Source organism: Eleutherodactylus coqui, chromosome 4, assembly GCF_035609145.1.
Source record: "Eleutherodactylus coqui strain aEleCoq1 chromosome 4, aEleCoq1.hap1, whole genome shotgun sequence".
Classification (NCBI taxonomy): Eukaryota; Metazoa; Chordata; class Amphibia; order Anura; family Eleutherodactylidae; genus Eleutherodactylus; species Eleutherodactylus coqui.
Window position 1 is genome coordinate 25,934,176 of NC_089840.1, and position 26,574 is coordinate 25,960,749.

A 26,574-nucleotide genomic window follows, 5' to 3' on the forward strand; every position below is an offset into this window, starting at 1 on the left:
TTCTCTTTCTGCTATTATACAATGGCGCCATCTGCTGGCTAGAGCCAGTACTGCAGTATGGTACATGCTGGAGAGGCCCCCGACAACAGAGCAGCCAGTAATATACAGTAAGAATACCCTACTGGACATCTTCTGACATCGGAGCTGTACAGCCTTCAATCAGAATGTCTTCAGACGTCAGACAGTGGATTGGAAAGGGTTAATGTTTCATGTAAAATGACAGAAAAGTAATTAACAGTCAGTAACACTTCAACAAACTTGTGCATATGTGATGGCCAATGTGATAAGTAGCAAAATACCTAAAATGATGTTTTTGTAATGGAAAATCCCTCTAAATTGCTGGCCATTAGTTCTTTCTTCCTTATAACATTCTGTCCACTGCCTGTTGTCATGTCAAAGTTGGTCTCCAGTAATAAAGATAACAAGATTTAGAAAAGGAAGTGGAAGATGATGTTGTCTCTTGTTGCCCATAGCAATCTATGGAGAGGAGAGGGGAAGGAGTAGGAACTGCTGCAGTTGTAACTAGAGAAAGATAGACTCATTTACAGGAGATGCAGATAATAGTAAGCTTTTTTACTGTGTCACAGCTACTGAAATCACATCTACACTTTTCACTACTGCTGTATATTGTCCTCCATGATAGTTACTTATGACTGTATCCTACAGAGAGATATAGAAGAAGATATCCTGCTCTCCTATGTGTGCATTGTATGGAGGTATCACAGAAGCTCAGAGAAATAGATAAGAGATCCTGCTCTGCTCTGTGTACAGTGTATGGATATGGATACATTATAGCAGCAGTCTCCACCCACCAGCTCAGAGATAGAGAAGATACCTTGCTCCCCCAAGAGTACAGTGTATGATGACATCAAAGCAGCAGCCTACACCCTCCAGGCTATCCTGCAGGCACATAATGGCATCATACCAGGTATACAAGGGGCACATGTGGCCCCTGGAATGCCAATTATCCATTAGAAGCTTTGCGTTTTAAGGCTTTTTTGAACTCAGCAATGATGAAAGCTTTTCATGTATCTCAGCTTGATTGTATGTGTTGGTAAATAGCAAATGTGTGAATTCTTTCTGTACAAATATTAGCCGACCTTCAATCGTTTCATTGTACAGATGAAGTGCTCTAACATCTATTAAAAAGCAGTTCTTTACATAGAGATCATTTATAAATCCGTCTTCTCCAAATCCGTTGGCTTAAAGCCAGCCATTTCAGGGTTTCCTTTTCCATTTAGCTTAAAGCGCAATGTATATAATACTGCGTTGCATAGAATTAAATCCCATGCTTATTATTCCGTTAAAGTGCTTACTCTTATAAAAGACTTCATGACTTCTAATTACATGAAATCCTCATTAAAACCTAATTAAATTACCATCATTACCGCAACACCTGTTTTATAGTTAAAAAGTTCACGTTTACTAAATAATATAATAATTGCATTCATTGGTTTTGACAATGCGGTTAGAGTGGGAGACGGATTTAGAATTCCTGTTCTGGTCAAAGTTTGTAGTCAACATTTTTTTTAAATACAAGGGAAAAATGGTAATTCCGCATAGCTGCTTTGTTCTTTTACATGTTAACTATTGCAAATTATCCATTGGCTAAATATAAGGACCAGCCGCATTTAAAGGGGATGTTACACAGAAGGAACTTGTACGCTATACACAGGATAGGGGATACATTTCTGATCAGTAGAGGTCCAATGGGTAGAACCCACATCAATCACGAGAGCGAGGGTCCTGAGTGTCCCAAATGAATCGAGCTGTGGTCGCATGTGTGTACTACCACTCCATTTATTTCTATGGGGCTATTTGAGATAGCCAAGCAGTTGTACTGGTAGTCCCATTGATTTGAATGTAGCAGCATGTCTACCACACCATTCATTTGATTACACTTGGGACCATTGATCTTGGGATCAGAAGTAATCCTAGTGCTTGGACCCCCACCAATCATATACCTAACCACCATCCTTTGGATAGGGAATATGTTCTCTCCATGAGCAAATCCTTTAAAGAAACATTAATGGGGTTTTCTAGGCAAAAACTATTGGTGACCTATCCTTAGGTTACAGATGTAGCAAAATGTAACCCAACACTGGTATCTTGCTGCAACAAGTTATCTTAACACAGCAAAAAAACATTGAAAAGCTATTGAAAAGGCAAAAAAAGGTATGTGCTACAAATTATTTAAAGCAAATAAGGAAGAGGGAAGATGGCAGCGTCCTATTGGATGGCAGCGTTCTTGATAATCAATGTCTGACCCTTTATACAAATCTTTGAAACAATAATTGGGAATTGAAAACCAAGCCAGAATCCATACACAGACAGCTGTTTCAGGGAGTTTGCTTCTCCTCAGCGTGCAGTAGGATTCTGACGTGGCTAGTGAGAGGCCAATGAAGTGAGGCGGGAGGGGTATTGTCACTCCTTAAGGAGAGAATACCTGATAAGGGGTGGCAAACACCCCAAAACAGCTGTCTGTGTATGGTTTCTGGCTACTGTATGCCTCTTGGTTCAGCTGAGTGTTAATAATTATTTTAATAGGGAGACAAGGAAAGACAATTCTGGAAGTTGCACAACCACAGATTGGACATGTTGAAGTTCCCAGTCTAGGTTTCCCCTGGCATCTACCATGGTGGCTACCATACATATTGGATGTAATGTTTATGGGCAACCTAAATCAGTGCCTTATCTTAGAACTGGTATGATACCATATGCCAAAGTCAACCCCCCCATTCCTCCAACATGTTTCACAAGAAAGACTGGCGTCCGCTGGGGTATCCCAATTGTCAGGCTGCTAATACTTGGCCCATTTCATCTGTGGAAGAATGCAGGCAAATATTTGGTTTATATAGTGTGATCTTTTTTAGGTCCCACTTTAGGGTTTATTGCTTCTAGTATATTGTATCATATTGGTTTATGTTTAACCCAAGTGGTCCTTGAACCCACAATTTTTGAGTTGTGATTACCTTAGGGCTAGTCTTTATATAGTCCTTTGTCACCAGTAGGGAAATCCTAGTTTTGCAAATTGACCCCTTGGTTCCTTTTTAGTGGTGAAGTAATGAGAGAGTCTTCAGCGATGCTTCTTCTGCTGAGATATCTTGTAGCTTTTGCTTTACAAGTTCCACACTTTTAGTCTTAATGTTAAGATTTCTGGGTTTAGTTTTGTTAGCCAGAGATCTCTGATTAAATCATTTACATTTTGTTGATTTGGAAAGTGAGGTTTGGAATCTGTATCCTCATGCAATTCTACATCTTGGATGTCTTCCTGACCCAATTTACTAAAGGGACTATCACACTTATTCTGTCTGGGAGTGGGAGGAATAGGAAGCTCGTCATTGTGAGACAATGATGGCAGGTCTGGATAGTTGAACACACTCATCTTCTTCCCTTTCCAGGGATGAGACAGTTTAGCAATACAAAAGTAGCAGTTACTCTAGTGATCTGTTGGTTCATGCTAGATACGAGGCACCTCAAACTTCATCTTCTGACTCTCTCCACTGTACTAGGCCTCGAGAGTGCACCTGCAGCATCCATAAACCACATTTAGTGACCAATTTTTGTCCTGGTAACTCACAGCTCGTTTTGAGTGAATTTTTGAAAGGTTTGGTTCAGCTGGTTTGCGAACTTCAGCAAAAAGTTTAGTTTGGTCCAGACCAAAATGGAGCTTCACCAATAGAACTGGTATATAACACTGTCTAAGAGGCATAACATTTCTTCTTCTTTTTTCCTCCTCCTCCTTTCTGCTCCTCCTGCTTGTTTCTCCTTCGGAGGAGGAGGAGGAAGAAGAAGAAGAATAAAAAGCGTGGTGCCTCAGTGGTTAGCACTGTTGCCTTGCAATGCTCTTATGTTCAGATTTGACCAAGGACAACATTTGCATGAAGTTTGTATGTTCTCCTTGTGTTTGTGTGGATTTTTATCACCTAATTTTGTATAGCTCATACACTTATTGAGGAGGAGAGATAATTTTTGTGAGTTCAGCCGAGACAAACTGCCTGGCGTTTGGGTTCATGCCAAATCAAACTTTTAGCAACGTTTGACCTGAAACAGAGTTGGAGTGTTTCAGTTTGCTCAAAACTACTCACAGACATGACAAAAACTACATTGTAAGCAGAACAGAGTTGTTGTCTTCTGTGATTCTATACTTGACTGAGTTGGTGATCGAGGAGACACTGCACACATGGCAAAAAAGTTCATCTGGGTGGTGTTTACAGCCATGAGAATGATGACCATTATTGAGCATTGTGAATATGAAATTACAAAATAATGAAAAGGAACTTTTAGATGCAGGAGTAAGTACCGGTAGTCACGAAATCTTAGTTGCGACCTAATTAAATAATAAATAATAAATAAACAATAAACCCAGAAACTCAACTTAAGGAAACAAAATGTGTTTTTTGTATTATATTGTGATATTAGTGCTGATTTCAACACAGTTCTCTTCCTTTTAGCTAAGAGTCATTGCTCTAGTTTCTTCAATTTGCCTCCAAGTAAAGCCAAATCCTCCGAGCAGGGTCAGGTTGTTTTAGCATGCCACCGTGCTTCATCCTGGTACAGTACAATAGGAGCTTTACTGCAGTCATATATTTCCATGCCCTTTTCTAGTTTGTAGCTGTTTTCTTTCTGAAATAATTGGAATGTTTAGAATAAATAAATCAATGGTTGGTAATCTGCAGGTTCGAGGTGCTCCACAGAAATGAAGGTGTTATTTCCCATCATAAACAAAGCTGTTCAGGATTATTTGCTCCGAGATAGGAAAAATCTCAGGAGAAGGCGAAAAAAGATAGGAGATCATTAAGATCAACGGAGCGTGTGCTTGGAGTCAGAGAGTAGAAAAGTCACAGAAGGAAAGTTGAGCTGTAGGAGACGGTTTTGGGCATTCGGAGGTCACAAGGTTATTGTTGAGATTAGCTTTTATTAAACTCTGTTCAAGAGAATATCGGCTGTGAGAAGTTTAGGAAATTAAATATCAAAGAATGTCCAGGAGTTTGTTAACATCTTCCCACTGTAGAAACACATTTCCTTTTGTAGTTGCATATGCATTTTTCTGGGGTCATCAATATGGTGGTACAAAATGTATAGTCCATATACAATTTGAACTAATTTATAGAAGAAAATGGCTTGGTGATACTGATATGACATAAATTAAAGGAGTAGTCCATTCTTTTTTAACTGATGACCTATCCTCTGGTCATCAGTAGTTAATGGAACGGGGTCTGCCTCTCTGAACCCCTGTCAATCAGCTGATTATCTGGCTCACTGTCACTCCAGTGGGCCAGACATCATCATCAATGGTTGGAAGAAACAAAGAGAGCCCTGCATTCACTCCCATTGAAATCAATGGGAGTGCCATGTTGCCCCTATACTTCCTGCTCAGACAGGATGTGATGTCCTGACCATGAGAGGAGCAGGAAGCAGCATGGCGCTACCATTGATTTTAATGGGGACAAAGTCGGTGCTTCTTCTGCTTCCTCTGACCACTGATGACATCCAACATGCTGCAGTGACAGCAGCCTGGATGACCAGTTAATGAATAGGGGTCCCAAGCATTAGAAAGAACCGAATACCCCTTCAACTCATTGCTGCTACAGTAGAAGACTGAAATCCACTATTCTTCTGGATACCCTTCAACTGTCTATGTGAAAGCCATTAAAGATAATCCTAAGGCCCTATTTACATGGCATACTTTTTGTATCTCATATCTATCTGTTTATCTATCTATCTCATATCTATCTATCTATCTATCTATCTATCTATCTATCTATCTATCTATCTTCCAAGTCAAGAATGTCTTAAAACAGATAATATTTAACCTTTTCTAATCCTTTGTCTGACCTCTGAAGACATTATGATTTAAGGCTGTACAACTCTGATGTTAGAAGACATCCGTCGGGGTTCCCTTACTGTATATTGCCCGCCTCTCTGCTGTCGGAGCCTATCCAACGTGTCACCTCATGCAGTACTGGCTTTAGCCAGCATATAGCGCCGTTGTATAACAGCAGAAAAAAAATAAGCCCCTAGGAAAACCAGGATACAAATTGGTTTGGAAAAGGTTAAAGCATACCTGAATTTACAACAAATTCTAAAATATAATTGGTTCTCCTAACCCTCTCATTTGCTTCTGTTGTATCCCTATTTCATGTTGTTAAGTTCTGATTTTTAGTTGGCCTTCCCCCTTTTTCTGCTGACTTGCTGTTTGTGATCCACAATCAGGCAGAGGGAGTGTTCCAAGCCTAGCATTCTGCCAGTAGTTCACTGTCCTACACTTTCTTTATGTCACTTTCCATGCTTCATTACTCCGCCTCTGTTCCAATTAGCAGTGAGGCAGTATCTGAATGCTTACCCCTCAGACTGTCCCAGGATGATTGTTTCAACAGGCATTCAAAGACATTCTGACCAAATGGTTAGTAAACCCAAAGTAATGTGCACACACACACACAAACACACACACACACACACACAATAACAGCAGGAAAGGCAGAGACTGTGGAAATTGCAAACAGGAAAGTGCAGAGAACAGCATGTTTGGCCGAGATGGAAACACTACTTTAACTACCCGTTTTTATCCCATCACCACACAACAAGGAAATAAATCCTCATTTTAGGATAGTGGGCAGAGACCTGCATATTAGGATAACTTTCAAACACTGCTGTTTCCAAGGCATAGTTTAATTTCCTCGAATGCACAATGCTCCCCCCTCTTCATGTGTTAGGTACATCTTGGTAACTATGTGCATGTACATGGGCATTTATGCAAGGTCCAATCTGTCATCCATTTTAGGCATAATTTACACCAGTTTCCCTTTATAGATGACACATTATTCTGTTGGTCTAGGGTGACCACTCCCCCTCTCGACAAGCCCTACCCACTTTTCACGCAGAAAGGAGAAAAGTCACAAACTCTTTATAAAATATGGATTTGTGCAAAAATTTGCAACTTTTCTAGGCTCTAATTTTGGTGTACAGCCATGAGTAAATGTCCCTGAATGTACTCTTCTGTCCTAATAGGCAACTATTCACCAGAATTGCTGCTGTATCACAAACATACAACCTAATGGCTGCAGAGCCATTTAATCTAACGTGCAATTTGGTTAATCTTATTTTATGTACAACTTCTACCAGCCTGTCTGTACAGTATGTAATGAGATAACAACATTTCAGCACCAGGGACAGCGGTTATATATTCTCCCCATGTTATAAAAACTGAGCGAAGCGTTGCTGTTTCTTCCTGTCTGGCTGTCTCTCTCTCTAGACATAAAAGCAGCTTTATTGTGGCTCAATGACTTTTGCAGTGATCCCTGACATAAGAGATGTTCTTCCTATATTTTTTTATAAAGGAATGACTTTTTGGTCCCAGGTTCTGGTCATTTTTCAAAACTGTGTCTGCTTGTATCAAGCACAGGATTACTGTATGTATGGTGACTTGTGATACAGAAGCAAAGTGTCAGCATATATACTATGGAGAAATAAAATTCAAAGATTAAAAGTAGCAAAGCTGCACAATGTGCCTGTGCAGGAGTGAACAGAATACTATTATCCCACATTATACAGCAGGTTTGTGTATTTTAGGGACAGCACTCATACCGCATACGACTAATGACAGCCAGTCTGGCGATGGGGGAAAATATGCTATTAGTACCTGTAGCTGTAAATGTAATATAGTAAAGTATTAAAAATGTATACCTACCACTTACTAGTAGGGTAGTGACATTCCCCAGTCATTCAACATATTATCAAGCTTCAGAATTGGAAGTGGTGGACAAAGGATAAGAAGGTATCATGGGTTCAACTCCAGCAAGAGATCGTGGGTGATGGGTGGTCAATAAAGCAATTCATTGCTTTTTTCAAAGTTGGGTTTCCTTGAACCATCATGTGATTTTAGAGTAAGTCACCTGACCACACTGCTAGGGCTCATTTATGGGATGAGTTCATCATTGACTAGTCTCTTTTTAAATATTCTATGTCCCTGTTGTGGGCTGCTGGTTATAGTGTAAGCTACGTGTGTTTAAAGAGTTGCTGCACTTTGAAACGGTATAGAATAGGTGTTTCTAAGCATTGCAGCGAGTTTTATTAGTCTATTCTGTTCATTTTTGAACAAAATCCCTATGCAACTACGCAGTTGAAGATGATGCTGAGAAATCCATCCTCAGCTATGTAGCTAGATGCAGATAGTACTGAGAAACGGGTCTTCATCTGGCTACTGTAAGTACATAACTGAAGAGGGTGCTCCAGCTGTGCCTGCACTGTTCTCTCTAGTGCAGGCACAGCTGTTGCATATAAAAGTGTATTAGAAAAAGTCTGCTTTATATTTTATATATTTTCAAACATACTTGGTCTTTTTGTGCCCCCAAGATGTGTGCCCCAGATGCTCAAGACAGTAGGGGGCTTCAGATTTATTTTTTCATTCGATGGTCCGGAATGTTAAACTATTCTGCTCTACTGTAATTTCTGGGGGTACCAAAGTAGTGAGAGATACATTTAGTACCTGGGAAAGGTGATGGCTATATGTAAGGCCTCTTTCACACGGGTGTGAAATTCCCCTCAAAGTTACCAAAAAAATTGTGGCTCACTGCGCAAAAAATTGCGTAAATGGACAATTTTTCCGTAATTGAGTCTCGAGCTTAATTAGCGGTGAAATTGCCCAGTACCTCGGTTGGTAGAAATCCTCTTAATGACTTCTAAAGTTTAAACTGCAGACACCGGCCTTCTTTTCTGAGCATTGGATGCAGCTAAACTCCCTCCCCCTCCCTTGTTATCCTGCTCCCATAGGAGTCTATGGAAACTCCTGCACATTGCGCACCAAAGATGGGTCAGGTCCTATCTTTTCATGCAGCAGGGAATTTCAGTTGAAGGATTTCCGTCACGCATGTCCAATGCAATTTTTTTTTCGTGCTTTCGTCAGAACGTTTCCATAGCAATGCATTGGTTATAATAGTTGCAGTTTTTTTGCACTTGATCTGCGCGTTCATGCTTCTGTGAAAGTGGCCTAAAGTGTAGTTCTGCTGTCTTGTGTCCAGCCAGTGTTGTTATAAGTGGGACTCTCTATTATCTATAGAGATAATCTTTATGACATTTAACAGAAAACTCACAAACATGTAGAATTGAAAACAGGATTTGTAGCAGGAAAACCCATTGTTGGACCGCGAAAGAGCTCTAAGGATTTCAGATCAAGATACTCTGATATTAAACAGTAAAGTGAGGAAAAAACATTTAAGGTGGCCTCACTGTCCGGTGGGATTGACGACGTTCCAAATCAGTCTTTGTCTGAAAGACAGTAGGGAAACCAGGTGTCCTTCTAAATGTCTAGTAGAGCTGCAATAGAACTAAACAGTTGTAATGAGATATATAGCATTCTTGTTCACTTTAGAAGTGCATATGAGGTGCTTTATTGCTAAAAACAGAGTTTTGATTGGTGGAGTCTGGGTGCTGACACCCCCACCGATTGCTAAAATGAACACGCAAAAGTGCTCATCTGAGCTCTCATTGTGAGTGGCTGATGAACTTCATAGACTTTCTATGGAGCCTATGAACTGCAGTGATGGGATCAGCTGAACAGTTAAACAGTCAGATAAATGCTAGAGGCTCAACTTGAAGCTTCTGGGCCCCAATGCAAAACCTGTAACAGGGCCCCCAACTATAATGTTTTATTCATAGTACTGGGCTCTTTACATGGGGAAGAGAGGCCTTATGGGCTCCCTAAGGCTCCTGGGCCCAGGTGCAACTGCATCCCCTATAGTTACGCCCCTGCTTCTGCTCACGGGGGTCTCAGATGTCTGTCACTATGACATGTTCAAAGTTTGTAAAAAGTTTAGTTATACTTTTAAAGAGGTTGTGTGTGAACAAATTTTTTTTTTTTAAAGTTTGCATACTCACCTGTCTTCAGTCCCCCAAGGGCTCAGGTGAGCGTTTCCTGCTGCCTTGTCCCCGCCCTTCGGAAGTCAGCTGCAGCTAATAAGAAGCCCTAGCATCATCGTCCTGAACTCCTGACATCATGGCACCCATGTGAATCCTGATGCCAGGAGTTCAGAATGTGGTGTTGCGGCTTCTGATTGGTAGCAATAGTTACCTGAATTCTGCGGGCCGTTAGCGACAGAGTAGAGGGATGGGGCAGCAGGAGATGCTCAGCTGGGTCCTGGGGGACTGAAGATAGGTGAGTTTGTGGTCCTTTTTATTTTATTTCTTTTTCTCACATAACTCTTTCAAGTTATCATAACTCCTTAAATGTCAAGATATCATTTGTTACATCTGTATTTTTAGTAGGGGACGGATGAAAAGATGTAGAATTGCAGACCACAAAAGGTTTGTTAGTAGTTACTGAGGAGGTGCATAGAAACGTATAAGACTGGTAGGGTATTTTTAAAAAAACTTTTTACAAAGTTGCTTCCTTTTTTATTTGAATGGCATTTGAACAAAAAAAAAATGGGTTCTGGTACTTTTTGGGGGCTATTGTTAATCTGTGACACATTATTGCAACCAGTGTATAATCTCTCAGGTTATGGCAGTAAGTATGGAAACTTAAAATATGTATATGGAAATGGGAAATGTTGCTGGAATATTTCCAATCATTTTTTTTAATGGTTTATTCATAGAATTTTATGCATTTGTGAAAAGCCAGTTGCCTGTAATGTTAATGACACTTGATGTTTGTTTGTGCCTCGCGTTGTCTTTACAATAGGAAAAACACTAAAAATAAGGCTTCCATGTTTTTTCTATATTTCCTTCGTGACTTTTGCATTTCCATCAGAAAGGATATGAAGACTTGTATTTGCTTAAGTGGTTTGCATCCTGCTGTATTTTGCATGCACCACTTGTTTTGGTTGATCTTCCACACCATTAAATACTTTTTAGATGTTACATCTGTTACATGGAATCTATTTTCTAAGAGTTGCCAATCTGTCAAATTCTAAAGTCACCAAAATGGCTTACAAAAAAAAAAATATATCTTGTCAGTTTCATTGTGACAGTACAAAAGACAGGTATCAGCATTTTCCTTCTGATTATGTTAAAGCCTTGACTAGCATTAAGCAGAAAAATGACAGCATGCTTTAAGGCTTAACGAAGACCGTCAGTAATTTTCACTAAATTTATCTCAACACTATTTTTAACCGATAAAAGTTTAAAAAGTTGGGTAGATCGCAGGAGAGTTTAGAAAAAAAGTTGCTGAAACTTTTCATCAAAAGTTACATTTTGGAGCCTGTGTTTGTTCTAGATCATGGTGTTAGTGTAGTATGTCTCCATCAGAAGTATTGGTTGACCAGGCTCACCTACAGGTAACGCCCAGGTCACCCCCCAAGCTGGCAAAAGCTCCCGAAACGCAGAGTAGTACACTAGTATTGCTCAGTACTAGTAGGTGGCTCCTAGCAGCTCTGGCATGACTACAGAGGTGCTGGACCAGCGGGCTGACACTTCAGCACCAGGCTGATACTCAGCTCCAGCATTGCTACAGGCAGGAAGCTCCCTCCGGACATTCTGACCGACCAGTGCCGGACCGAAGGGCTGACACTCCGGCACTGGTCGAGATGCGGAGGGGTAACACTCAGCTCCAGCATTACTGCAGCCAGGAAGCTCCCTCCGGACACTCCTCCCGACTGAGTGGTGGTCAGGATACGGAGGGCTGACACTCCGACACCAGTCGGGATAAGGAGGAGGGGGGCTGGGAACTGCGGTACTAGTGTAGTATGTCTCCACCAATTGGCAGCTTTTTCCAGCTTGGGGCATGACCTGAACATTACCTGTAGGTGAGCCCGGCCAACTCATACTTCTGACAGCAATGGGAGGAGGCAAGACAGGGCGGTGCTTAGCTCCGCCCTGTCCCAACCTCTCCCATTGCAGAGAGTTAGCGGAGAGGAGAGCAGAGGGAGAGAGTTTAGCAGCCAAACTGCTAATCTTCGTCTCACCTCCTTCCGCTGTCATGAGCTCCCATAGGAGCCCATGCAGTGGCCGACGTATTCCGGCCCAAAAGATAGTTACAGGACTATCTTTTGGGCCCATTGTAAAAATGCCTGGTGCAGTATTGGCTGAGGGGCACTTTTACATCATGAGAATATGGCCATGTGATCTGATGCATTGGAATCCAATGCATCAGATCACAGAGTATATCGTCCGGCCATGAAAATGGCAGGCTGATATACGCTCGTTGGAAAGAAGCCTAACAGCCATAAATGTCCCGAATAGCACTCTGAGGGTGTTCTATAGGGCTCTTATATGTCTAACAGTTTTATACAGAGAAAATGGACCAACTCACTAGCAGGATGCACAAACTTGATTAGGATCAATTCCAGAAATCAGCAAGAACAGGATCCAGCATTGATGAAATCACAGCTTTATTGAAGCATATTGAAATCCCAACAGCAAGGGCATACAATGGGGCAACCACTGACGCGTTTCAAGCTGTCACAGCAGCTCTTAGTTATAGCATAAGAACACGGCGCACTGTTCAGTTTAAAAGGAAACATTCAACCAATAAACAAACAAAAAAGTAATCATGTGACTAAGCAGAAAAAAAAGGAGACAAGAAGGAGATGGAACACCTGGCAATTAACCCTTCGTAGTGCAAAGTCAGGTCAGATCTCTTTGGTTTAAACCAAAGTGACGCTGGTTTTCAAATGAAGAATCTAGTATGTTTCTCTACTAAGTTAGTTTTGATGGTGATCACCTCCCCTAATGGGACGACTGACCCGTTCAATGCCTGCAGCGCGCATAGATGAAAAATTACCAGCATGCATGTTGAGAAAATGTGCAGAAACTGCTGAAACATTCCTGGGTGCCCCATTTGCTATATCAGAGATGTGACTTCTGACACGTGTTTTCAAACTGCAAGTCATGCAGCCAACATACAGAAGTTGACATGAGATACAAGTGATCAATTACACGACATAAGGAGTGTTACAATTAATATATTGTATGATATGGAATGAATTACCAGCGACACATGGAATATATGTTTTTGATATATATATATATATATATATATATATATATATATATATATATGACCGAATAATACTCACATTGGGAATGTAGACATTTAAATGACCTGGGATGCGTGAGCCAGGTGTCAGATGGACCAATATGATCAGAAAACAGACAAGGCGATAATAATTTACCCAAAGTTGGGCTTTCTTTACAACATTCCTATGACTATTATGGAGGATAGATCAACATGCAGGTATATATTTATAAACTATCTAGCATATTTCCTGAAAATTGCTAGATCATTTTCTTGCTGTCATAGGTCACATGACCGGGTTTAAATTTCAGAATTTGCAATCGTTTCCAACGCGGACGATCCACGGCATTCCACACCAATTCAAAGCAATGGAGCATCCACATGTCCGCTCGCAATCTTATACACCAGTCTACAGGACTAGTGTGGAGCGAACCGAACCAGTAGGAACCTGTTTTGGTCAAACTTTGCTAAAAGCTCAGCTCCGTTTGTTCTTAACAGAACTTTTAGGCCCCATATCCATAGGTGGAATTGAATTGCGGAATCTGCACCGGACACCCGTGCAGAGGATCCGCAATTCAAGTCACCCATAGGGATGCATGGGCATCCACAGCTGAATTAAAGCATGCGGATTCGGTGTGCGGAACTTTTGGTCAGGAAAACAAATCACAACATGCTCCATTTCATTGCGGTTCCCGCACAGATATTTTCCATTGAAGTCAATGTAAACCGTCCAGTCCGCAGCCCATCCGCAATTCACATTGCGGATGGGCCATGGATTAGTCGGGAAAGCAGGAGTTTAAAAAAAAAACTCTACTGTGCATGCGGGCCGCTCATATCCGCCAGAAGACCCGCGCAGGTACGCACAGTCCTCATCAGAGGGCAGGGTCAGGTTCCGCTGTGGGCTCCCGCATGTGGAATCCGACCCACCGGTGGGCATTTTGCCTTAGCAATTGCCTTGGCTGGTCACTATAGATCCCATATTAAAGGCATTGTCTGAAATGAGCCGACCTCTTTAAAGGAATTTTACTTTCCAGTCTTCTGATATTTTCCTTAGTGCTCAGTTCCTTGTTTGCATAATGGATTATAGATGAGCAGATACAGCATCATTTAATGATATCATCCATAATCATAAGGATCCATGGACATTACGCCTGGACTTTACACTGGCATTTTGGATGTGATCCATCTGCATTTCTACAGAATGAGCCTGAATAGCAACATTACGTCTTCCTGAATGTGCCGGTGGCGGTTGTGCTCTGCGTTTTAGTTAAGGATGATTTGGAAATGAATATTGGTCCAGCGTCAATATTTAAACTCATTACAGTAAACATAGACGAGAACGAGTCGGTGGGCATAAAGCCCAGTCACATTGTGCCCCATCAATCCCCATTCTATAGACAACGCTGGTAATGTATTGTTAAATGGGAATTATGAAGCAGGGAAAATGAAAGAAGCTCTTTGGATTTCACACTGTTAACATGCTTCATTTTCTGCGGAGACTGGACAATTGAATTGTGCGGCCGGTTGTGCTTGAGCTATTGCTATTGTATTGGATTGAAGTAAAACAGGCTTAGCTGCTTCTTTCACTTAGTAAGTGGGCTTGCTGTTCTGCAGAAGCTCCAAAAAAGGAGACGACTCCAGCCCCATGACTTCACATCACATCTGTGGAAGGATTTTGACATAAGCAGTAGCTTAAGATATCTGAAATAAAAAAATATCTATCTATCTCATATCTATCTTTCTATCTCATATTTATCTATTTCATATTTATCTATCTATCTATCTATCTATCTCATATCTATCTATTTCATATTTATCTATCATTCTTTCTATCTATCTATCTATCTATCTATCTATCTATCCATCTCATATCTATCTATCTTTCTATCTATCTCATATCTATCTATCTCATATCTATCTATCTATCTATCTATCTATCTATCTATCTATCTATCTCATATCTATCTATCTATCTATCTTTCTATCTCATATATATCTATCTCATATCTGTCTATCTTTCTATCTATCTCATATCTATCTATGTATCTATCTATCTATCTCATATCTATCTATCTCCTATGTATCTATCTCATATCTAACTATCTTTCTATCTATCTCATATCTATCTATCTATCTCATATCTATCTATCTCATATCTATCCATCTATCTATCTATCTATCTATCTATCTATCTATCTATCTATCTATCTATCTCATATCTATCTATCTCATATCTATCTATCTATCTATCTCATATCTATCTATCTATCTCATATCTATCTATCTCCTATGTATCTATCTCATATCTATCTATCTTTCTATCTATCTCATATCTATCTATATTTCTATCTATCTATCTCATATCTATCTTTCTATCTATCTCATATCTATCTATCTATCTATCTATCTATCTCATATCTATCTATCTCCTATCTATCTCATATCTATCTATCTTTCTATCTATCTAATATCTATCTATCTCATATCTGTGTATCTATCCATCTATCTATCTCATATCTATCTATCTCATATCTATCTATCTTTCTATCTATCTCATATCTATCTATCCATCTATCTATCTATTTCATATCTATCTATCTCATATCTATCTATCCATCTCCTATCTATCTATCTATCTATCTATCTATCTATCTCATATCTATCTATCTCATATCTATCTATTTCATATCTATCTATCTTTCTATCTATCTCATATCTATGTATCTATCTATCCATCTCATATCTATCTATCTATCTATCTCTTATCTATCTATCTATCTTTCTATCTATCTCATATCTATCTATCTATCTATCTCATATCTATCTATTTCATATCTATCTATCTCATATCTATCTATGTATCTTTCTATCTATCTCATATCTATCTATCTTTCTATCTATCTCATATCTATCTATCTTTCTATCTATCTCATATATATCTATTTATCTATCTCATATCTATCTATCTATCTATCTATCTATCTATCTATCTATCTATCTCATATCTATCTATCTTATATCTATCTATCTCCTATGTATCTATCTCATATCTATCTATCTTTCTATCTATCTCATATCTATCTATCTTTCTATCTATCTATTTCATATCTATCTATCTCATATCTATCTATTTCATATCTATCTATCTTTCTATCTATCTCATATCTATGTATCTATCTATCCATCTCATATCTATCTATCTATCTATCTATCTATCTATCTATCTATCTATCTATCTCATATCTATCTATCTTTCTATCTATCTCATATCTATCTATCTATCTATCTATCTATCTATCTATCTATCTATCTATCTATCTATCTATCTATCTCTTATCTATCTATCTGTCTATCTTTCTATCTATCTCGTATCTATCTATCTATCTCATATCTATCTATTTCATATCTATCTATCTTTCTATCTATCTCATATCTATGTATCTATCTATCTATCTATCTCATATCTATCTTTTTATCTATCTCATATCTATCTATCTATCTATCTATCTATCTATCTATCTATCTATCTATCTATCTCATATCTATCTCATATCTATCTATCTCCTATGTATCTATCTATCTATCTATCTTTCTATCTATCTCATATCTATCTATCTCATATCTATCTATCTATCTATCTCTTATCTATCTGTCTATCTTTCTATCTATTTCATATCTATCTATCTATCTATCTCATATCTATCTTTCTATCTATCTCATATCTATCTATCTCATATCTATCTATCTCATATCTATCTATCCATCTATCTATCTATTTCATATCTATCTATCTCATATCTATCTATCTGTCCATTTCCTATCTATCTATCTATCTATCTATCTATCTATCTATCTATCTATCCATCTCCTATCTATCTATCTATCTATCCATCTCCTATCTATCTATCTATCTATCTATCTATCCATCTCATATCTATTTATCAATTTATCTGATATCTATCTATATTTTTTTTTTACATTTTTACAGTCCTACCAATGGTCCTGAACTTGCGATTATTCTGACATATTCCCATTAAGCCCTTCCACACACAGGCAGGGCCTAATAGCCTGAAACCCATGGAAGGCCTGGAAGACTTTATTAGGTCTCATACTGCCATGGCAACTAATCGACACCCCACAATTGTGTCAGGGAGGAAGGGGGTGGGCGATGGGCCAGCAGTGGGCCCCTCTCTGATCCTGCTTCTTAGACACCCCAGTCAGCATCGACTGCAGTATATAAGTATTTAAGCGGTCATAATCTGAGCTGGCACCTATTGTGACCATTGTGGCCAGCTGCAGAATGAAACAGCTGATGACTTCCTGGTATGGAGTCGATTTAAGGGGTTGTTACTGTAGGCTGAGTCCTAATAAAGTGAAGTGTACTCAGCCCGCAGTACTAATTTAGGCCACAGCGCAATGTACAGAGCTGTCTGTAGAAGAACTCCTTTAAATGTGTGTTTTGCAAATGTTTGCCTGCTGACATTATTTTGCTGTTTGTTTGTTTTCATTTTTTTGCACCTGTTAGCTATTAACATGTAGTCAAAATGGCCAGACCCACTAATTTGAAGGATTGTCTATATGTCATGGTGCTCTTCTATTGTGGCGGCAAGGGGTTGCCTGCATGCTGCTACTTTTTCCTTTGCTCATACCCTGAGTTCTGCCCATAGGGTTCATCCATGCTCCCGCCCAGTCTCCTAAAGGGCCAGTGAGCACTTCCATTACTTCTCTCCCTCCATTCCTGTCCTTGTACCACCTATATTAAACATCCACACCCTAGGGTGGATGCTAAGCAATAAGTCTCATACTGCCATTTGTGACAAAGCCTCAGTTTGTGTTTCTTCTGGTTCTGACCCTTGCCTTACTACTCTGACTTCTGTGCTCCCTGTACTCTGGATTTCCTTATTGCCTGCTGCCTGCCCGGACTTTCAGGTTTTGGATACTGCACCAATACTGTCAACCTTAACTACAGACTATTTCTCCACTATGCTCCCGTTCAGACCTTCAGGTATCGCGACTCGGCCCTGTACAATGGGAGCAGCCACATTACTGGGACTATCTGTATGAGGACCATGCAGCAAAGCTAGAATTCCACTTGCAGGAGTCAAGCGTGAATCTCGGGGTTCCCCAGATGCTGTCACCTCAGATGGCCCACAACCAATTTGGTGTGTGGCATGGTGGATCCAAATCCATCTGCCTGCCATTATATACAGTATTTGGCATCTTACTATATATGGATGAATATGGAGATATATGAATACATGTATAGTTGTGTGATCAAGCATGAATACATAGTATAGATATGTGATCAAGCATATAGTATCTTCTACTCCACTTCCCTTTAGTAAAAGAATAATTTACACTATTGGACAAAAACAACCTAAACTCCATAAAACTTTTTGTGTCCTAAAAGTGCGGTAGAAAAACTGACGGAAGGTAGAAGTTTACTGTATGGTGAAATAGAGGGGAGACGCGGGCAGAGTAATCACTGACCCTGAAAACTGCTACTATCCAATGAGTCTGAAATGATAAAGCCTGGCTTTAATAACTGTGCTGGGGTCCTCGTGTGACCCTTTGAAAGTCAATTTATCTCCTTGTGCTACAGGCACCAAAAATTAGATTTCAGTTCTGCTGCATTTCAAAGTCGTCTCTGCTTGTGGCTTTACAAGGGGAAACGCTGTTATGTTGGAACAATGGTTCTTTTTACTAAGCAGCTCTCTGGTTTTATGTATTATTTCTTATTATTCATAGATACATATAATAATAAATGCTACAAAGTCATCCCTCACTCGCATCAATAAGAGATAAAAGCGCATTCAATCACCCACATCGTGTTTTATGGACTGGCTGTAAAAAAGTTGTCTATAAACTCACTGTACTGTAGATAGATTGTCATCTATTTTGTGCCTCAGGGAGATACAGGAATCAGTCATTTATATACACTATCCTGCCAAAAGTAATTGGACACCTGAGCAAGAACCAAAATTAGTATTTATTTTCATATGTTAATACTTAGTTGGCCTCTTTTGACCCTAATGACATTGGATACTCTTTGTGGCAAACTTTCTGCTAATGTCTGATACACTTCAGCTGGTATTTCCCTCCATTCATCCTGCAAACGTCTGGGGAGTTCTTTTAATAAAAATGGACGCTGTTCATATCTATAACCTCAAACTATTGTGTTAACAGTTAAGTACGGTGGAGGTTCCCTTATGGTCTGGAGATGGCACGGTCTTGGTTCATTAGTTGTAGTGGCAAGAACCATGAACATGGAGGTGGACCCTGACATTCTAGACAATAATGCGCTGCCGACAATGTGGCAATATTCGGGGAATGGTCGGCCATACTTCCAACAAGGCAACGCACCTCGTCATAAATCCAATGTTGTTTTACGTTGGTTTGAGGATATGGATGTTCCACAATTGGACTGTTCTGCACAGAGTCCCGACCTGAACCCTACTGAGCATCTTTGGGACGAACTGGAAGGTCAGATTAGGAAATATCATCCACCTTCTTTGAGAGAACTCACCAGACATTTGAAGGGGGGATGGAGGGAAATACCAGCTGAAGTGTATCAGATGTTAGTAGAAAGTATTGGATGTCAGTAGGGCCAAAGGAACCCAATTAAGTATTGATATATGGAAATTCTCATTAATTCTTGCTCAGGTGTCCAATTACTTTTGGTAAGATAGTGTATTTATGTCATTATATAATTAGAAACAATATATATTCCAGAAAGAAGGCGCCATGTGCGCATCCTACCATTTTATGTAAGAGGGTAATTAGCTCCAGGTGCTGCTAATCAAGTGCACTTGATTATCTGATTATCAGGAAGTTTTCCCTCCTTTATATCAAACATTTTTCTTAAGTTTATTGAGGTTCATTTTAGTTTCTGATAGCCAAGGATGTAAGAGAGGAAATGCCAAGATGGCAAACACCTGCATATTCATATATTCCCCTCATATAAACAGATGTAGCAGAGCTAAGGATGTCAGGTAAATCATGTAAATCTAGTTAATTTTAGTGAGTCGTGTACATTGCTTTATTCAGAATCTGCATCCACTCCTGCACAGGGGTGTAGAGCCGGTATAGACTTGGGACTGTTATAGTGGCTTATTCTTATGATGCATGTATGGGGATAGTCTAGTGGACAATACTACCATATGAAATCAGATTGACTGTATGTTCTGTACCTATGGGGCCACTATCACATGGTTGGGGTGACAGGTAAGCCCAAACTGTACCTATTTTTAGTCTCTCTCACCTTGTCACCCAGTGTTATATAGTTTCAAACTTTTTCACGGGAGGGAGGCTAAAAATACTGCGCTGATCACGTAAGCTTACAACTAAAGAGGAAATAGGGTTGACACAAGAGCTTGCAATCTATGAGGAAATAGGGGTGTACTGATAGTGGGTCAACTATTGATGACCTATCCTGAGGATAGGTCATTAAAGCGGTTGCGCTGAAATTGCAAGTTATCCCCTATTCACAACATTGGGGATAACTCGCTGATCGTGGGGATTTCACTGCTGAATGGGACTCTCATATCTCGCTCTGACTGTCACTGCAAGGGTTACTTTTCACCCCACAGTGACGTCATTGGGAATGGAGCACAGGCTGAGCATGTGCGGTCAGCGCTCCATTCATCTCAATGGGGATGAAGGAATTACCTGAGTCAGTGTCACTCAGGTATCTCCGCAGTCCCATTGACAGTAAGTGGAGCGCTAGTGTGCTGGTACAACTAGTGCTGCATGCAGTCTCCAACTATTGTGAGGAGTGCAGTAATCCCATAGTGAGGAGGATGGTGGACACTGGACCCCTGTTCTTGAGATCAGCAGGGGTCTCTGGAGGGAGATGCCCACCAATCAGCAAGTTATCCCCTATTTTGGGATAGAAGATAACTTACAATATTGGTACAACCCTTTTAATAATTTTTGACTGGAAAAACTCTTTAAAGATCGATTAACACTGAGTACCATCGAATAACGTAGGTTGCAGTTTGGCTACAGCTCTTACGACTGATCTAACCTCTACCAAATAACCATTTTATCATTGCCTAATAAAACAATATTGTACAGTCCACTGAGATGACTTCATGAGTGGCTGTACACTCTCTGACAGTCTACTCTACGATGAGAAGAAAAACAAACCTCGGTCATTTATTATAATGATTATGATATACAGGGCTACTTTAGGGTGTACTCAGTTTTCAGAAGGACAAGTTCCAGGCAGGGTCTTCCTTGTCAGGGAGGGTGCCCTGTGGTAGGCTTTTTAAGGTGATGATAATGCTGCAGAGTTAGGGGTGAAGAAGGACAGTTTCTCTGCCACTATCACCTTTAATCCTTGATTAAGACCCGCCACGGTGATGAGACCTATCCCCGATATTGCATTTATTTATCTTGACAAAACTATCTTGGGTCTTATTTTTCTATGTGACCCCAAGTGGCGGGTATTTTTTGTCTCACGTATAGGTCTGTGATGCTAGAGGACTGCCCTGGATACGTCCTGTACGCATTCCAGCGCTACAAGTCAGGCTTGCCCAGTAAGAACGACCAAGGACAACTTTTTTCCTATTCAGCTCTCGGGACCGAATAGCTGACCAATAGCAGCACAATGCTTAGTTGGAAGATGCACAGGAAGAAAGTACAGAGCAGTACATTGTGGTAAATGTAGTTTCAAGCTGTATTTAAGCAGGGATGCGGCAGCCATCTTCGAAAATAGTGATGTGGGGAAATGGAAGACGTGATAAGAAAGTAACGGCTGCGCGATTTATACCCATCAAGTACAGTGCATAAACAGGATACAAATATCTTTTATGTCTGGTATTTTTGAAAATGTGCTTCACAACTGCAATACCCCTTTAAGCTATAGCATATTCCTTTTTATTTATTTTTTGGCTGTTTTTGCTATATTTACTATCTTGTTGATATTTTGGGGGTTTTTTTTCCACTGGTAACAGTCCGATAAAGTGTTTATATTATATTTTCATCAGAAGAGCAAAGAGAAAATTAATTATTTGCATCGAGACTCTTGAAGGCGCCTGATGTCCTTGAATATATATTAAGTATTTTGTGTAATAACTATCATTAAAGGCTAAAAAGATTGCAGTAATGAAAATCCAGCAATCTGCAATACAGGGCATTAATCTCCCCGGAGTGCCCTGTTTTTATCACACTTCCACTGCAGAGTTATTGTGAATATAAACTCAGCAGAACACATATTCTAAGTCAAAAGAGACGTAAAATTATCATAGTAACCCGAGATAATGATAATACTCCAGAAATAATGGGACCGGATAGTCGGTGCAGATTGGTCAGAGGTCCGAGGCTTTGTCAGGAGCATTTAATTATTTATAGGTCCCTGACTGTCAGGTAATGCATTATTTTATTTATTCAATTACTCTTGTAGTACTTTGGGTGGACGTTACTTAATGCTAATAAATGGCAAAGTGCTTCATGCTATTAACAAGTTTGTCTTTTGCATAATCAGAGCGGATAGTTACAAGCCGCTGTTTTTTTTTTTTTCCTTTTTTTATCTTGTGTTGTATGAGGTTGAATGTAAAAAAATAAAATTACTTTTAGGCCTTTGCTAAATGGAGAAGCACAGAGCTCCGACAGGTCTGTACCCGGGAGCCATAAGCACTGTAAACAGAGGTAGCAATCTTTAAACCCTTAAGGACATAGCTAGAGATGAGCGAGCACGCTCGTTTAAAGCTACTACTCGATCGAGTAGCAGTGTTATCGAGCAAATGTGTACTCTTCCGAGCAGCATGCGGGCAGGGCGGGCGACAGCGTGGGGGAGGGAGGTAAGGGGGGGAGGGAGAGATCTCTCTCACTCTCCCCCCCGCTCCCTCCCGTTCCGCCCGCCGCCCCCCCACATGCTGCTCAGGCGAGTACACAGTTACTCGTTAAGACTGCTACTCAATTCAGTAGTAGCTTTAAACGAGCATGCTCGCTCATCTCTAGACATAGGCCTTTTTTTCATTTTTATTTTCTCCTCTCCAATTTAAAAAAAAATCACAACCTTTTTAATTTTTTCCTCTGTGTAGCAGTCTGAGGGCTTGTTCTTGGCAGTACGAGTTGTATTTTTTAATGATGCTATTCAGGCCTCTTTCACACGAGCTTTATTTTTAAGCAGCGTGGGCACATCGAAAAATCACATCTAAAAGAACCTAAGGTTTTCTATGGGTTCTTTCAGATGAACGATTTTTTGACATGCTGAAAAAAATTGCGCTTCAAAAGATAACGCAATAGGCAAGATTTTTTGATACTGGGATTTCTCTCTGTCAAAAGATAGGACTTGCCCTATCATTTGATGGCACAATGCCGGCAACTCCATAGACTCCTATGGGAGACTATGCAACCTAGCCGACAAAGGAGGGGAGTTTAGCACTGCAGGGATGAAGGGAATTCCCATGGGGATTCCTTTAATCTCCATTGGGATTCCCTTCATCACCGCCACCAGAAGAATGAAAGGCATCCCCATGTGGATGCCTTTCTTGTTCTGGTGGCCAAGGGATTTTGGGGGTGCCGCGGCTATTCTTCGTTCATGTAATTTCATGCTCTGATAGTCGCATTTTTTTAATGTGGCTATCAGAGCGCTAAAATAACATTCGTGTGAAAGAGGCCTTAATGTACAATGTAATGTACTGAAAAACGTTACAAATTTCTAAGTGGAGTGAAATGGAAAACAACCCTGCATTTTTGCCATCCTTAGGGGGTCTTCTTTCTACAGTGTTAACACTGCAGCAAAAAGGACATGATAACTTTATTCTGTGGGTCAGTACAATTACAATAAAATGTATTGTATATACTCGAGTATAAGCCGAGCTTTTCGGCACAAAAAAATGTGCTGAAAAAGACCCCTTCGGCTTATACTCGAGTGAGGTAACAAAAAAAAAAGAAAAACACAATACTCACCTCTCAGCCGGCATCTGTGTCCCCGATGCAATGCTGTCCCCGGCGGTGTGGCAAGCTGCTTCAGTCTTCTTCCCGCTGTCATCTCCCTGGCTTGGTTTTGAAAAACCTGCGGTCAGCACTGTGTAAGGAAGCGCTGTGATTGGATAGAGAGCCGGCCAATCACAGCCGCCGCTCGATAAACCAATCACAGCCATTCAGTGATGTCAGGGAGATGACAGTGGGGAGAAGACTGAAGCAGCTTGCCGCACCGCCCAGAACAGCATCGCGCCGGAACACAGACGCCGGCTGAGAGGTGAGTATTGCTTTTTCTTTTTACTCTTTTTAGTATATAATCCAGTATAGCTAGGCTTATACTCGCGTCAATAAGTTTTACCAATATTTTGTGGTAAAACTTATTACTCGGCTTATACTTGGGGTGGCTAATACTCGAGTATATACAGTATTTATTTGCTGTGCTATTTAAAAAAATCTTTCTTGAATTACAGATGGAATCGCCTGCATAGCAGAATCCAACTATTGAGAAATGTCAGAATTGCTTAGCACTTGTAACGGCGATAGTCTTTTGGAACTTGTTGGGACAGTTAATAGCATAATGTCCTGGGCCCCCACAATAGAGACACAGATTCCCAGTACAGCGCCATTCCTTCTCTACTGCAGAAAGAGGTTGGCGGATGACATCAATCTGCATAGGTTCGGATATAGTTTCAGTCTTTTGCTGGGTGTTCAATGCTGATTGGCTGAAGATATAGGCATATAGGATGATAAATAGTAATTTTTTCTCTGACTGGTAAAAGGAGCAGGTTGATTTGGAAGTAAATATGGCATTGGTTAAGGAAACCTCAGTAAAGATGATGATTAGAGATGAGCGAGCACCAAAATGCTCGGGTGCTCGTTACTCGGAACGAAATTACCGTGATGCTCGAGGGTTCGTTTCGAGTAACGAACCCCATTGAAGTCAATGGGCGACCGGAGCATTTTTGTATATCGCCGATGCTCGCTAAGGTTTCCATTTGTGAAAATCTGGGCAATTCTACAAAGTGATGGGAACGACACAGTGACGGATAGGGCAGGCGAGGGGCTACATGGTGGGATGCATCTCAAGTTCCCAGGTCCCACTATTAAGCCACAATAGCGGCAAGAGTGGGCCCCCCCCCCGCACTGTCAGCGTAAAGATCGTTCTCCTCTGCCATAGCTGTAACAGCTGTAGCAGAGAAGAACGATGTTTGCCCATTGAATTCAATGGAGCGGCAATACAGCAGGTTCCACTGAAAGCAATGGGCTGCCGGCGATCGCAGGATGAATTGTCGGGAAGGGGTTCAATATATAACCCCTTCCCTGCAATTCATCCAGAAATGTGTTACAATAAAAATATATACCGGCGTATAAGGCGACGGGGCGTATAAGACGACCCCCCAACTGTCACCTTATACGCCGGCAATACAGTGGAGCAAAGAATAAAAATCATTACTTACTTCTTCAGACGATCTGCGGCGCTCCTGCAGGCTCTTGCTCCCTCCTGGTCCACGGCAGAGTATTGCTTTCTGGACGCAGGGCTTGAAATCCCCGCCTCCAGAAACACAGCCAATCACAGCCATTCAATGACATCATTGTCATTGGCTGTGATTGGCTGAAGGCACGTGTGTTTCTGGAGGCGGGGATTTAAAGCCTTTCGTAGAGAAAGCAATAGTCTGCCGGGAACCAGGAAGGAGCAAGAGCCTGCAGGAGCACCGCATAACACCAGGAGGGAGTGACAGCCTGCAGGAGCGCCGCAGATCGTCTGAAGAAGTAAGTAATGATTTTTATTCTTTGCTCCACTGTATTGCCGGCGTATAAGGTGACAGTTGGGGGGTCGTCTTATACGCCCGGTCGCCTTATACGCCGGTATATATTTTTCTTGTAACACATTTCTGGATGAATTGCAGGGAAGGGGTTATATATTTAACCCCTTCCTGACCATTCATCCTGCGATCGCCGGCAGCCCATTGCATTCAGTGGAACCTGCTGTATTGCTGGTTCCATTGAATTCAATGGGCAAACATCGTTCTTCTCTGTCACAGCTGTTACAGCTGTGGCAGAAAACAAGGATTTGTCTTCTATATGTTCTCAATGGGGTCGGCGCTGCTGCCGCCGGCCCCATTGAGCGCATATAGAGAAGATTTATGGCCTTTAGAAGGACCGTTGGGGTTCTTGAAACCTAAAATCACTCCTAACACTCTCCCTATAGCAGCTCCAACACGATAGCACTTTCCCTGAACTAATGTCAGAATGCATCTGTGGCGAGCCGCGGGAGGGGCAAATTTCAATACTCAGGTGACACCTAATCTCGCCAGCCACTCACTGCAGGGGGGTGGTGTAGGGCTTGAACGTTACAGGGGGAAGTTGTAATGCCTTCCCTGTCTTTCTATTGGCCAGAAAAGCGCGCAAATTTCTCAGAGATGATAGTGAAAGTAACCCGAACATCACGTGGTGCTCGTTAAGAGTAACGAGCATCCCGAACACCCTAATATTCGCCCGAGCATCAAGCTCGGACGAGTACGTTCGCTAATCTCTAATGATGATCCCAACTGAAATTTTCTGGCAGTGGCATACGGATATCTGAGCCTGAATTGTGCAAATTCAGAAGTTGCTTCTGTAAGTTGGTTATTTCTTTTTGTTGATCCAGCACCAGTGTTTGCAATTCAGAACGTTTTTCTTGGCAAATAGCA